Source organism: Procambarus clarkii, unplaced genomic scaffold (genome assembly GCF_040958095.1).
Source record: "Procambarus clarkii isolate CNS0578487 unplaced genomic scaffold, FALCON_Pclarkii_2.0 HiC_scaffold_330, whole genome shotgun sequence".
Taxonomy (NCBI): Eukaryota; Metazoa; Arthropoda; class Malacostraca; order Decapoda; family Cambaridae; genus Procambarus; species Procambarus clarkii.
The window spans coordinates 200,979-212,071 of record NW_027189363.1 but is presented as its reverse complement, the minus strand read 5'-3'; the positions used below and the strand labels follow the sequence as shown (position 1 = coordinate 212,071).

Below are 11,093 nucleotides of genomic sequence, written 5' to 3'. Positions count from 1 at the left end.
ACCAAGGCTCTCACAAGGTGTGTGTGTGAGACAAGACCAAGGCTCTCACAAGGTGTGTGTGTGTGTGAGACAAGACCAAGGCTCTCACAAGGTGTGTGTATGTGAGACAACACCAAGGCTCTCACAAGGTGTGTGTGTGTGTGTGAGACAAGACCAAGGCTCTCACAAGGTGTGTGTGTGTGAGACAAGACCAAGGCTCTCACAAGGTGTATGTATGTGAGACAACACCAAGGCTCTCACAAGGTGTGTGTGTGTGAGACAAGACCAAGGCTCTCACAAGGTGTGTGTGTGCGAGACAAGACCAAGGCTCTCACAAGGTGTGTGTGACAAGACCAAGGCTCTTACAAGGTGTGTGAGACAAGACCAAGGCTCTCACAAGGTGTGTGTGTGTGAGACAAGACCAAGGCTCTCACAAGGTGTGTGTGTGAGACAAGACCAAGGCTCTCACAAGGTGTGTGTGTGAGACAAGACCAAGGCTCTCACAAGGTGTGTGTGTGAGACAAGACCAAGGCTCTCACAAGGTGTGTGTGTGAGACAAGACCAAGGCTCTCACAAGGTGTGTGAGACAAGACCAAGGCTCTCACAAGGTGTGTGTGTGTGTGAGACAAGACCAAGGCTCTCACAAGGTGTGTGAGACATTGCCTGTTCAACATACAAATAATGAGAACATGTCTGTCTTCGGACTTCCAATACAATGTCTCCCTTCTGCTGACTGGTAGCGTGTCACAGGTGTAGACCCGAGGCCAGTTTGTTATTAATTGATGTTATGAACATTAGTGGTCGTGGCCTCGGCTGCCTTCACGTGAGTGGTTGTGGCCTCGGCTGCCTTCACGTGAGTGGTCGTGGCCTCGGCTGCCTTCACGTGAGTGGTCGTGGCCTCGGCTGCCTTCACATGAGTGGTCGTGGCCTCGGCTGCCTTCACGTGAGTGGTCGTGGCCTCGGTGCCTTCACGTGAGTGGTCGTGGCCTCGGCTGCCTTCACGTGAGTGGTCGTGGCCTCGGCTGCCTTCACGTGAGTGGACGTGGCCTCGGCTGCCTTCACGTGAGTGGTCGTGGCCTCGGCTGCCTTCACGTGAGTGGACGTGGCCTCGGCTGCCTTCACGTGAGTGGTCGTGGCCTCGGCTGCTTTCACGTGAGTGGACGTGGCCTCGGCCGCCTTCATGTGAGTGGACGTGGCCTCGGCTGCCTTCACGTGAGTGGACGTGGCCTCGGCTGCCTTCACGTGAGTGGTCGTGGCCTCGGCTGCTTTCACGTGAGTGGACGTGGCCTCGGCTGCCTTCACGTGAGTGGACGTGGCCTCGGCTGCCTTCACGTGAGTGGACGTGGCCTCGGCTGCCTTCACGTGAGTGGTCGTGGCCTCGGCTGCTTTCACGTGAGTGGACGTGGCCTCGGCTTCCTTCACGTGAGTGGACGTGGCCTCGGCTGCCTTCACGTGAGTGGTCGTGGCCTCGGCTGCTTTCACGTGAGTGGACGTGGCCTCGGCTGCTTTCACGTGAGTGGACGTGGCCTCGGCTGCCTTCACGTGAGTGGACGTGTCCTCGGCTGCCTTCACGTGAGTGGACGTGGCCTCGGCTGCCTTCACGTGAGTGGACGTGGCCTCGGCTGCCTTCACGTGAGTGGACGTGGCCTCGGCTGCCTTCACGTGAGTGGACGTGGCCTCGGCTGCCTTCACGTGAGTGGACGTGTCCTCGGCTGCCTTCTCGTGAGTGGACGTAGCCTCGGCTGCCTTCACGTGAGTGGACGTGGCCTCGGCTGCCTTCTCGTGAGTGGACGTGGCCTCGGCTGCCTTCACGTGAGTGGACGTGTCCTCGGCTGCCTTCACGTGAGTGGACGTGTCCTCGGCTGCCTTCACGTGAGTGGTCGTAGCCTCGGCTGCCTTCAACGTGTTAATAAGATAAAGAATAATTAGATTCACGACTAGTTAAGGACATACTGTGAGGAGGAGGAGGAGGAAGGCTCAGAAGTTGATGTACCTCTTCCTGGACGAGGTGGGGATGCCCCAGGAAATGCTAGGAGCTTGAGAGTATAAACTGAGCAAGAGAAGGCGGTGTGGACTAGTCAGCATCCTGCAAGACGGTGACGTCACACCCAGAAGACGCCGACTGGCAGCCACTCGTCCCTTCACTTCTGAGCACGAGAAGGGGCTGACATCCTGTCTGTGCTCCCGTTCTTACCTGGGCTTGTTTCCACTTTGACACTTGTGAGAAGGCCTCGAACTAAGAATAGTTTAGGCCGAGACTCCCAGCATGAATGGGGTCCAGGAGCTGGCCTCGTATGTAGACGGATTCGCCGTGATGGTGAGGATGATGTGCTGAGGATGTGTCACATCGCGGCGACCGGGAACTTGACCCACTGAGCGGTCGAGTTTTGTAACAAGGAAGGCGTTTTATAACCCAGGATGATCTGCGACGTCTCTAACTTTGTCACCACACCCAAACTGCCTCCGACTGGAAGTATGTAAACAAATCCCAGAGAACTCGCAGTCAGTGCAGTGTTGTCAAGCAATTTATACAATTGGAAGGTTCGTTATATTGGAGGGTCTCCTTGACCCTATGGTATGTGTCTGGGTTTGATAGATTTTTACTTCACGAAGATGTCATTTAAGGATTTACCTCCACACCAAGCTACCATGGATATTTCTTGTGGGAATTTCTTCCATGATGGATGATTTCCGTGTGGCCTCCTTAGCTATCCCCAGCAGTTAATGAGTTATCTCCGGAGCTGCCCTGCAATTCCTGGAAAATAGAGGGATGAGAGGATTAGCCCCTCCTTAGTTGACTGTTGTTCCCTGTCTTGTAGTAATGAACATCTGGTTCGTTGTGCAAACTTTCTATATGTATCTTGTAGGATTTTATTGGGTATCCACTGTGTCTGAAAAAATCCCCTAGACACTAAAGAATACCCTCTAGTCTCTCGCCATCACTGACTATATTTTCAGTCGGAGTCCCAGGGAGTAGGAAGGTGTCTCACAGCAGAGACGACATAATTTTTCTTAACTTTCCATCGAAAGTTACGGCTCTGTACAGCCTCCCCAAAAATCCATAAAGACAGGTTAGAACAGGCTCATGGCCAGACTGACCAGTGTTGCGGGGCTGCCAAGCACCAACAAAACCTGTTAACCTCATCTGTACCGAGCTACTCACACAGCTATTAAACCTTCTCCCGGAACGACTAAAGGATACTACTGACTTCCTTGAATGCTTGCGGAACTATAGCGACCTTTTGCCTCAAGAAATGTGTGTATTTTCGCTTGATGCACTATCCTTGTACCCAAGTATTCCACAACGAGAAGCAGCATGGCAAGTGGCGACATTTTTTGACATGGCCACAAGATCATGCACGAACTTCAGGAGGCAGGTGTCTGGAAGCCCCGACCATAGAGCTCCTACAAGAGGCAATACTACATATCATAAGAGACACCATCAGGACTTTCCACGGGAAGACCTACACACAAATTAAAGGGATGGTGACTGGGGCATCTAGCAGCGTAGCCAACGCGGAAATATTTGTACACACACAACATGTGAAGCGGCCAGACAAGAGGACAGACCAGCGGCGGATCTACCAGCGCTACATAGATGATAGTTTTGGGGTAATGATGGGAGGCGAACACGATCTCACAGCTTTCTTCTCCTGGACAAATGGAGTCCAACTTAAGCTCCGTTTCACCCTAGAAATTAGTGAAACAGCACTGAACGTTTTGGACACGTTTATTTCGACAAACCCAGGATGATTCAAACAAGAATCTTTTACAAACCAACGAACACTCACTCACATCTCCACTACTCGTCATGCCAGCCACTGTCATTAACAAGGTCCTGCCCTACTCCCTGGGAACCTCACTAAAACAAATAGCGATGGGGAGAGACTGGGGGGGGGGGGTCCTCAAGCGTCTCTGGGATTTTTTCAGACACAGAGAATACTCTGGTAAAATCCTACAAGATGCAGTTATAAAGTTAGCACAAAGAACCAGATCTTCATTGTTACAACACAGGGAACAACAGCCAACTAAGGAGAGGCTAATCCTCTCATCCCTCTATATTCCAAGAATGGCCGGGCAGCTCCGGAGTTAACTCCTTAACCTCTGGGGATATCTAAGGAGGCCACACGGAAATCATCAAGCATGGAAGAAATTCCTACAAGAAATATCCATGGTGCCTGACAGCTGAGTGGACAGCACTTCGGATCCTTAGTCCTGAGGTTCCGGGTTCGATCCCAGGTGGAGGCAGAAACAAATGTGCAAAAAGTATCTTCACTCTGATGATCCTGTTCACCTAGCAGTAAATAGGTACCTGGGAGTTAGACAGCTGCTTCCTGGGGGTGTGTAACAAAAAGGAGGCCTGATCGAGAACCGGGCCGCAGGGATACTAAGCCCTGGAATCATCTCAGGACAACCTCAAGATGGTAGCTTAGAAACGAGGTAAATCCTTAAACGACATCTTGGTAAAATCAAAATTTCCCTGTAAACCCCTGTTCGAACGTTGTACCAACGTCGTAGTTTCGGTGTGTGTTTGGCGGCATTAGCTCTAGAAATTCCTCCATAAATTTCTTTTGGGTTTTTGAATGGTTTGCTGCCGGTGAGAGCTGACTATAACTAGATATTTTATATCTTCCAGCAGGTCATTAGTGAATGACTCTCAACATCTAACAAGATGATGTCAATAGGCAGAAAACTTAAGCTGGTATACAATGTTGTCCTCCGTTCCTTATTTCTGTAGCATCACTCACTGATTTTCCCAAAATTAATGTGAATATTTCTTCTTGCAGGAGGAGACTGGACTCACATTCCACCGACTTCCGGACTGATCAAAACAACGAGGATATGATCACTTGTATTAGGTACGATTGTTAAAATTATATATTTTTATGTAATGTAATAGTGTCTCACAAACTTTATGATGTGAAATTCAATAATGTATTGACTGTAGAAGACGCTTTTCGACATGTTGGTACTCCTTATTTTAATTATACTGACACACCCACACCGAAAGAGAGAGAGAGAGAGAGAGAGAGAGAGAGAGAGAGAGAGAGAGTATTCACCGGTTATAGGTTACATGACTTACTATTTACAATACTTATAAAAGAGCATCTGCTGGGAACATTATGTACCTCACCTATGTGCCTACTCACTGAGTAGGCGAGTCCTACAAAATAACGGCACCTAACTTAATCCTACAAAATACCTTAACATTCCTCCCCTTTGAATTAAACCGCCTACAGGTTAAGTCTATCAGGCGGTTGTATGACTCTTCCAGATTTTCCCAACTGGGACTCTTGGGCCCGTTACATCTGGAGAACCTTCTTCTGAGTTACTAACAGCAGAGTCCCTAGTATTATCTGTATCCACATTACCCCTGTTGAGCCTTGCTCTGCCTTCCTGTCTCCTGCAGGTGTTACCCCCTTCATTATTAGCTTCAGCATCCCTATTTGCCTCATCCACACCCAATGGGACCTCAAAATTCCCAGTGACCCTTTGCATGGGTCACCCATTACCCATTACAAAATTCCTTGCATATACTGCATCTTCCTCTTTAAACAAAACTTCTTCTCCCTGAGCCAACTAATTGGCCGAGCTAGTTACAGATTTTTCTTGATCTAGATCTGTCTTTACTGCTACCATGTGCACGTTGAAGAACCTATTAAACAGTAATTCAGAAGGAGATTTACCAGTGACAGAATGAACAGCTTTTCTTTGATAATGCAAAAATCTTCAAAGCCTTGTACTAATAGTGGCTTCTGTAAATCGCTGTAACTCTTCTTTTAAGGCTCTCACTGCTCTCTCAGCCAGACCATTTGAAGAAGGATTATAGAGGGCAGGTGTTACAGGTTTAATACCAATCTTTCTAAAAAAAATCCTCCATTTCCTCAGAAACAAAATAAGAAGCATTATCTGACACAACCATGTCTGTCAATCCAAAATTATAAAATGTTTTCCTGAGCAATTCACAAGTTACAGATGATGTCATGGAATTACACACATGAACATCCATAAATTTTGTGTATGAATCCACCACCACCAGGTAATATTTGTTATCCATAGGTCCAGCATAATCTATATGAAGTCTAGACCAGGGTTTCCCAGTGTATGGCCAGGAAAGTACTGGGGCCTGGGGTTTCTGATAATTCTTAAAGCAAATGTGTCAATTTTTAGTAACTTCAGCAATATCTTGGTCCATTTTTGGCCACCAAACCCAACTTCTAGCTTCTTCTTTCATAGCATTTATGCCATTGTGGCCTAAATGTTCCAAAATCTTACATCTAAGTTCCAGAGGAACCCCCCATTCTATTCCCATATAAGAGTATATCCTGGTGAATACTAAGGTCAGCCTTTACCGCAGCATACTCTGACAATAATAAATTATCATTCCAGCCATATTTGAGATTCTTCCTCAACAGATTTAATTTGGGATCCCTACCAGTTGCCGTCCTAATAGTCTGGAATGAAATATCCTCAAAAGACATAGTTTTCACCAGGTTAACATTACTCCACTGGAATACTGGAATTAAACTCTTCTGTAACAGGCAATCTACTTAATGCTCAGCCACTACATTATCCTTGCCCGACTTTAATACCAAATCATACTCAAACCGTGAAAGTAGCAATGCCCATAGTTGAATTCTAGTATTATCATTAACAAGAATTTGTTTACCTCTACCAAATAATCTTAACAGGGGTTAGGATTTTTTTCTGTTCTAGCCTTCTGTTCTGTTCTAGAAGTCTGTTCTAGCAAGACATTTCCTACCCATCAGAAAATACCTCAGTTTTTTTTACAGCATATACCAAATCTAAGGCTTCTTTGTCTAATTGGTAATAATTCTTCTCTGCATGAGATAATTTCTTGCTAGCAAAACAGACTGCTTTTTCCTGGCATCTACTTCCTGTAATAATACTCAGCCCACTCGTACTGGGCAAGCATCAATCTCCAGTTTTAAAGGAAGTTTACCAGTAAAATTAGTGAGCACTGGAGAATTTATCAATTCCTGCTTAATATTCCTGAAATCCTTCTCATTCGCTGCCCACCTAACTCTAGCCCCTTTTTTCAATAATTTATACAAGTCAGCTAATTTTGTTGAAAAGTTCTTCACGAACTTACAAAAAGTATGTCACCATGCCTTCAAAAGACTGTACTTCCCCACTGATGTTGGGGCTGGGGGGGGGGGGGGGCTATATAGTAAATACGTTTTTGTGAGGAGTAAAGCCCTTACCTGAAATATGGTACCCCAGGTATTCAATGACATTGGTCTTCATTGCTGTTTCACCCGCATTAATCTTCACATTGTGCTCTTGCAGAAGATTCAAAACCTTTTCTAATCTTGTATCATACTCTTCCTCATTCTCCCCGCATACAATAATGTCATCTAAAAAGCTAGCAACACCCTCAATGTTTACTAACAAATGGGACATGAATCACTGAAAAATTTCTGGAGACGAGGAGAGTCCAAAAGGGACTTTTACACTTAAATAACTCCTTATGAAAATTAATAACTAACAATTTCTGACACTCTGCATCTACAGGAGTTTGCAAGTAGGCATATTTCAGGTCAGTCTTAGAAAATTTTGTTCCCCTTGCAACCCAGGTACAACTCATCTATTTTTGGTAATGGGTATTTTTACAATGGATTAGGTTATTTAATTCTTTAAATATCTGCACAGATTATCATGGATTTTGCGGTCTGCCTTCAACACTGGTACAGTTGGGAATGCCCATTCACTATGTGGAATTGGCTCTAACATATACGATACGATAATTGGCATTATCTTATGCACTTAATGATTTTCCACATGTTTAACATTTAATTGTAACGTATCTGCCCACTCTCTAGACAGTGTTGACACTGCAGCACCAGTGTCCAATTTCAAGGGAACTAACTTCCCATCAATTACAAAAATTCACCACTTGTGACTTCACAGAACATACCTTCCTTTCCTTTCTCCGAATATTGTCTGCTTTCCTCACCTGCAGCTTCTTCAGACGGTTTACCTTCCTTTACTGTCTTGACCACAGTACCATTACCTCTTCTTCCTGCATTCCCTGGTCGTATCCTCTCCAAGACTTAGCTATTTGTTTTCAAGTTTTCTCTTCACACTTTTCTCAAGTGCCCTTTCTTGTCACAAAAGTTCCATATGTAGTCCTTAAACTTGAAGTAGCCACTACTGTATTTGTACTGTAACGTTTCTAGTGTTACGTAAAGCATGGTGACAAATAAACAGACACTAAGATACTATATATATATTTGGTCGAATATACAGAAGTACACAGGTTATACTTTGGTGTGAGTTGAGCGCACTGAGCGTCGGTACAGTATCTCGCAAGTGTCTGCTCTAGACCACACTTGAAAGTAGACTAGTTAATGTTTGTTATTCTGCTGCTTATATGCTCGGGCAACACCTCACCGTGTTGCCCGTGCAACGCCTCACCTCATTCATCTCCAAAGGTTGACAGGAATATTAACAATGCATTTGGAGCGAGTATATTATTGGGATAATCTACTCGCTACAGTACCAAGAGTGTGATCTGTAGAATTACTCAAAGCTACCCAAAGTCACCACAAGCTACTCAGAGCCAGCTAGTATTACATAAGTAATGAAGAAATATGGTATATTTACTATAAAGTTGGTGCTGAGTGCAGAACATGATCAAACCTATTCTTACTCTGAAATAATCTAATTTCATAACGAAATTAAAAGTAAATATGTTGCAGGTGACGCCATAGGAAGTCGCCGGTCCAAGCGACAATGTTGTTGATTGACTTATGCAAGATATATGGTTGCCTGGAGAGTGTTTGCTGGCGTATCAGCCTCCTGAACACAGTGATCCAGTCGTCGCACATCTCTGCTCAAATTGTCGCAAATTTAAGTGGTGATATAAACAAGAAGAATGCGTATTTATAATAATATCGGTGTATACTGGCAGCAGGTTTTCATTTATACATGTCTCACTGAATATGACTGCATATTCTGTATTGATTATTTTCTGTTTTAAGGCTTCTATCCCTCTGACTAGTGCTCTTGCATCCGGGTTTAATTGGAAGAGGAGTTCTCCAAAAGTCATGTTCGTTCGAGGTGAAGAAAAAAAGAAATAAATAACTGAAGAATGTATTACACTTATTATAAAATTTACACAACATTTTGAACCAACATGGTTCATTCTCAAGTGATGTTACAGTACAGGAAATTTATATTTATACTATTAGTGGATCAGGTGAATACAAGTGGATCGAACAATGGGGTCAGGTGTGAACAAATGGATTGAACAATGAGTAAACATTTCGCAGAGGCTCAAAGCAGTCATAGAACGACAACTGGAAACCATCTCAAGACCTTCAACGACTCATATCTTCACAGACGGATCAGTTGATCAAGAAAGAGGTTCTGCTGGGGCAGCAGTTTACACTACCAACCATGAAGCTTACTGGAGCATGAGTAGTGGGTGCTCAACATTGCAAACAGAATTATATGCCCTGAAGGAGGCATTCACTAATAAAGAGGTTCCTGTTTTTTTATTAGTACATCCAAGAATGGCAGACTGTTATTTTCACTATTTTCATTTGTAAATAGGAGGACTGACTCTAGATGGCTTTTTAGATCAATTAGTTCATCTGAGTCTTTTACTATGACGAATATGTCATCTACATAACGGCAGTATTCAATTGGTGTTTACCTACTACTGAAGACTGTCTTCGATAGTTCCCATGTAAAAATTAGCGAATAACACTCCTAAGGGGAGCCCATTGCTACTCCGTCTATTTGTAGATAATGTTACCTTGCGGACTGATGAAAGATGTCCTGTACCATGTCTATGGTGGTGTCGACTGGGACGTTGGCAAATAGGGATTCGGCATCCAGGGAAGCAATAATTTCATCGGGCTGTGTGGTTTTGATTAATTCTAGGAAATCTGCTGATTGTAGACTGTAATTGCCTGTAGTGTATGGAGGTAGGAGTTCGTTAAGCCTTTTTGCCAGGTGATAGGTTGGAGTTGGTATTTGGCTGATTATTGGGCGTAGTGGGTTACCTGTTACCTAGTAATAGTTTTGTTCACTTTGTGTTTAAGGTCTTCCACAGGTTCCTTGTGATTCGTTGAAATGTAGTGTCATCACTGAGGATGTCGCTGATTTTATTCATGTATTCTTGGGTAGTAATCATCACATATGCTGCTGTCTTGTCAGCTTCTCTTATTGTTACATCGTCCAGATTTTTTAGTTGTTTTGCTGCTTCGTTGATAATATAATAATATCCTGCATAAATAGCCATAAAACATTTAATCTTTATTAAAAAAACGTGACTTGAAGTTAAATAAACTTCATAGGACAATAGTTTTGTTATATAGATACTAACGTTATTCATTGGTATTTGTTCACTACTTAAACTACCCATGTCTTTTTCGCTCATAAAACACCAAACCCTACATGCTCTCTGATATATTGCTTAATTAATTAATTAATTAATTAACAGAGATTCACAAATAAAGATTATATTTGTATATGTTATCAGAGTGGTAGAGATAAAATAGTTTTTGTGAATCCATCACAGAGATGGATTCATCTTATTAGATAGGAAAGATATTTATATTTTGAACAAGGTTTTTGGCCAGCGCTCTCCCTATCAATGGGAACTACGACCTTTAGAAGATCAATGTTAACTTAAAAAACTTCTTGATACTGTAATAAATGAAGTTTTCTATGTCATCATAAAGACAGAAATATAAGCTGCATGTTAATACTTTTGTATAAATATATATTTATTTATTTATTTATATATATATATATCAAACTGAAAACTCACACCCCAGAAGTGACTCGAACCCATACTCCCAGAAGCAACGCATCTGGTATGTACAAGACGCCTTAATCCACTTGACCATCACGACCGGACAAAATGAGGTGATAGCCGAGGCTATTTGAACCACCCCACCGCCGGCACTCGGATAGTTATCTTGGGCATAGCATTTTACCAAATCACCTCATTCTCTGGGGCAACACGTGAGGAACACAAATGCGAACAAGCCTGAATGGTCCCCAGGACATATGCAACTGAAAACTCACACCCCAGAAGTGACTCGAACCCATACTCCCAGAAGCAACGCATCTGGTAT

The 11,093-nt window shown here is 43.9% G+C and overlaps 1 long non-coding RNA gene across 1 annotated transcript; it reads left to right on the top strand.

Annotated features, from left to right (window-relative positions):
- Positions 1 to 4,764: 4,764 nt before the first annotated feature.
- On the top strand, positions 4,765 to 10,706 carry LOC123751118 (uncharacterized). Its single transcript, XR_011226935.1, has 2 exons — positions 4,765 to 4,838; positions 8,703 to 10,706. It is a non-coding gene; the product is annotated as an uncharacterized lncRNA (long non-coding RNA).
- The last annotated feature ends 387 nt before the right edge of the window (positions 10,707 to 11,093 follow it).